This window comes from Mirounga leonina, unplaced genomic scaffold (assembly GCF_011800145.1).
Source record: "Mirounga leonina isolate KUSES-001 unplaced genomic scaffold, KU_Mleo_1.0 Mir_199, whole genome shotgun sequence".
In the NCBI taxonomy this organism is placed as follows: Eukaryota; Metazoa; Chordata; class Mammalia; order Carnivora; family Phocidae; genus Mirounga; species Mirounga leonina.
This window is the reverse complement of record NW_023270498.1, coordinates 9279407-9282609: the sequence shown is the minus strand read 5'-3', so window position 1 is coordinate 9282609 and position 3203 is coordinate 9279407.

Sequence of the window (3203 nt, the reverse complement as noted above, 5' to 3'; positions counted from 1 at the left end):
GGGACTGGCCCCAGCAGTTCCCCAACAGAGAGGTGGATGAGATTATACCACACGGACCAGAATTTCCATCTGCTTCAGTCTCTTCATAACTCAGCAGTTTTTGAGTCAAGGGAGTTAAGATGGCACAGTAGCAGGGGGACCCTATGCTTGCCTCGTCCCTCAAACACAGCTAGATGAATATCAAGTCATTCTGAACACCCCAGAAATCAATTTGAGGACTGAGAGAACAAACTAGAGGGAGAAAAGAGGCCACTTTGTGGAAGATAGGAGATGCAGAGACTCCTAATCTGGGGAAGAAAAGGATCATGGCTACTGCAGAGGGAAGGGAGCCCTGAACATGGAGAGAGGGGAGAGACAGAGAGAGAGCGAAAACATGCACAGCACACAGGGGATTGCACAAGAAAAATACTTCCCCAAAACCGTTGACTGGGAAAACACGAGGGGCCGATTATCACGAGTTTTTACAACCAGTGGACCTCAAAGACTGAAGTTTGTGAAGTCCATGCCATGGCCAGGGTGGAGCCTGGCATGTGCAGCATTGTTCCTGTGGAGAAGGAGGGCAGAGGCCTGGGAGCAGACAGCATGGTCTCTGGATCCCCTGGGACACACTGGGAGAGATCGTGCCCCTTCTTGGGGTGCATTTGGGAGGTGTGGCACTGCCTCTCAAGGGACAAAAGAGCCAGTGGGTGCCATTGCATCCATTAGCAAAGGGGCAGAGACACCTGCTGACGGCAGCTAACCTGGATGCTTGTGCTTTGCTGTGCCTCCTGTGTGTTGGTGTGAGTACCCTTCTGGGACAAACTGGCACCAGCCCCAGCACCCTGAGACCCTCCCCCCGATGATCAGCATGGGTCCATGCTGCCCTGGGTCCCTAAAATTTGGAGTTTTGAAACTCAGCCTGTGTGCCTGAGATAAAACACAAGTGCACTGAACTGCCAGCCCAGACAGAGACAGGGTGAATGCAGGGATCTGAGGGATCCCTGGGACACACGAGTGGAGATTGTTTGCTCTTCTGTGAGGGCTTCCTGTACAGTGGAAGGTGCAAACTCCCCGCTCCGGGACAGGGGAGCAGCCAGGCACCATTTTTCTCCCCCACCCATCAGCACAGACTTCAGTGAGCAGTGTAGCACCCACAGTGGAGGCTTGAGCCTCTTATACCAAGCCCTGCCCCCTGAGTTCTGCAGGTGCTTCTGTACCAGGGCAAGCGTTCCTGAGAACAAGAGCAGGAGTGGGCCCCCCCCAGCGCAAACCCCCCACATACACCAAGTCTACTGACCATAGGGGTGCCTTGGTGGCTCAGTTGATTAAGCATCCGACTCTTGATTTCAGCTCAGGATATGATCTTAGGGTCATGAGGTCAAGCCCCACGTCAGGCTCCACGCTCAGCAAGGAGTCTGAATCTCTCTTTCTCTCTCTCCCTCTGCCCCTCCCCTGTTCTCTGTCTCTCAAATAAATAAATAAATCTTAAAAAAATGTCTACTAACCATAGAGTGCTGCAAAGCTTCAGCTCTAGTGGAAATAGGACCTGGCCTCTTTTAACAAGCAGACCAAAGCATACCTAGTTACAACTTGCCACGGACTGGACAAGGCCCAAACACTCCCCACTGTAGGCAAGGAGAAACTCTGCAGAGAACTGACTTGAGGGAAAGAGCAGCAAAAAACACAGCAGCAGAGTGCCCACAGCATGCACCGGAAACATTTCCTGAAGTGCCAGGCCCTGGACAGTATATGACCTCTTCTTAAAATAGCTATTACTCTCAGGAGCAGGAAACATAACAGGCTTTCCTAACACAGAGACAACAGAGACCTAGACAAAATGCCAAGATGGAGGAATTCATCCCCAAAAAAAGAACAAGAAGAGGTAATGGCCAGGGATCTAATTGAAACAGATATAAGTAATATGCCTGATCCAGAATTTAAAACAACAATCATAAGGATTCTAGCTGGGCTTGAGAAAAGCATAGAAGACACCAGGGAGTCCCTTACCACAGAGATAAAAGACCTAAAAACTAGTCAGGTCGAAATAAAAAAATGCTATAACTGAGATGCAAAACTGACTGGAGGTAATGACCACAAGGATAGAAGAAGCAGAGGAATGAATACATGAGATAGAAGATAAAATTACGGAAAATAATGAAGCTGAAGTGAAGAGGAAAAGAAAAATATTGGATCATGAGTGTAGAGTTAGGGAAATCAGTGACTCCATAAATCATAATAACACTTGTATCATAAGAGTCCCTGGGGGGGAAAGGTTTACTTGAGCAAATTATAGCTGAAAACTTCCCTATCTGGGGAAAGACACAGACATCCAAATCCAGGAGGCACAGAAAACTCCATCAAAATCAACAAAAGCTGGCCAACACCAAGACATAACATAGTAAAACTTGCAAAATACAGAGATAAGAAAAAAATCTTAAAAGCACCAAGGGAAAAGAAATCCCTAATTTACAAGGGAAGACAAATAAGGCTAGCAGCAGATCTATCCACAGAAACTTGACAGGCCAGAAGAAAGTGGCATGATATATTGAAACATGCTGAAGAGGAAAAATATGCAGCCAAGAATACTTTATCCAGCAAGGCTGTCATTCAGAATAGAAGGAGAGAGAGTTTCACACACAAACAAAAACTAAAGGAGTTCATTACCACTAAACCAGTCTGCAAGAATTATTAAAGTGGACTCTATGAAAGAAAGACCAAAAGTGATAAAGACTGGAAAGAAAGAGATAATTTCCAGACACAAGACTTTACAGGTAATACAATGACACTAAAGTCTTAGCTATCAATAATCACTCTGAATGTAAATGGACTAAATGCTTCCATCATAAGACATAGGGTGTCAGAAAGGATAAAAAAACAAGACCCTTCTATATGTTGCATACAAGAGACTCATTAAAGACATCTGCAGATTGAAAGTGAGGAAATGGAAAAACATTTATCATGCTAATGGACATCAAAAGAAAGCCAGAGTAGCCATACTTATATCTGACAAACTAGATTTTATTTATTTATTTATTTATTTATTTATTTATTTATTTATTTATTTATTTATTTATTTATTTATTTTAAAGATTTTATTTATTTATTTGACAGAGAGAGACACAGCGAGAGAGGGAACACAAGCAGGGGGAGTAGGAGAGGGAGAAGCAGGCTTCCCGCCGAGCAGGGAGCCCGATGTGGGGCTCGATCCCAGGACCCTGTGATCA